This window comes from Dipodomys merriami, unplaced genomic scaffold, assembly GCF_024711535.1.
Source record: "Dipodomys merriami isolate MVZ:Mamm:240054 unplaced genomic scaffold, mDipMer1.0.p SCAF_2345, whole genome shotgun sequence".
In the NCBI taxonomy this organism is placed as follows: Eukaryota; Metazoa; Chordata; class Mammalia; order Rodentia; family Heteromyidae; genus Dipodomys; species Dipodomys merriami.
The window spans coordinates 35,251-36,542 of record NW_027203766.1 but is presented as its reverse complement, the minus strand read 5'-3'; positions in this window follow the sequence as shown (position 1 = coordinate 36,542).

Genomic DNA, 1,292 nt, shown 5'->3' with positions numbered 1-1,292 from the left:
GATTCAACACCTGACAAGTAGTAAAAAAAAAAGTAAAAATTTTGCTCTGACAACAACATATAGAATCACCATTCAAAGAGAAAAAGGTACTAAGAATGAAATACTTTTTATAATATTTCTTAAGAGATTCTGGCTCTACATTAATTATAATATATTTGACCTTCAAAAACTCCAGGTGGGCCTGAGTCTTAAGGGCCTCTACAAAAACTGGAGGAAAGAATCATCAACCTGGATTTTTCAAATGTTTTTTGTTAAGGTAATGTACATATAGATCACCATTTTATAAGTCGCTAATGAGTTCACTTCTTGTTTGACAATCTCGTCACTTTGCTCTTTCTCTGATTTTCCCTTCTGTCCCTGTCCACAAGAGGTATAGCTCATTGTGAATATAATCTCTACAGAGTGGAACTGCTGCATTTGTTTCTCTGTTCTCCTTGAATTTCTGTGGCTCCTTCAATGCCCATAAAAAGATAAATGAGAACAAAAAAATCCCTAGTGTTGGAATTCCTGGAATTCATTTCAATATAAGTACCAGTAGTTTTATAAAAGTGTCAGACTCTATCCACACATCCTGAACACTTAACACTTCTTGCACCCAGTCTTAACTCACACTGCATTCTAAGGTCCACAACATAATTCTTTTCACTTTCCACACAGGAAGAACGAGTGTCAGAAAGATTAAGTAACTTACTGGAAATACTAGGCTGAGCATAGTGGCTCAGATCTGAAGACCATAGTTTGAAACTAACTCAGGTTGACATATCCGTTACATGTTTATCTCAAGTTTGAGACCACCTGGACAGCAAAGTAACCCATCTTAGGTACAAAAGTCTGGCTATCGAGAGCCACAGAGAGAAGTTGGAAGAGCATCAGCAAATGCTCTTGCCCAATTCTAGGGAGTGGCTTGGTGCCAGTTAAGTAAGGTATAGCTCCACCAGGGAAGGGGAGTAAAACAGGAGTGGTTATAATAAAAGCACTGCTCTGAAGCCTCAAAATAAGGACTCCAGTCTGTATGGACCAAAAAGTCTCTAGCATGAGATTCTTTTTAAATTAACAAGCACGATTTTAGATTTTTGCAGAGCGGGATGGTGTATAGTTACAGGCAATGTCTGCTATGTCAGGTAATCCAGTCTGCTCTTTCACATGTTACCCAGTAGCCAGGTTTTAACACAAATGACTTCAATGAGATTGTTCAAATTATACTGTGACTTTTACCTCTCATGACTCAAAATTCTGTCAAATGATTTCTGACTTCCAGATGTTTACACAATATTTCTTATGAACATTTCTAC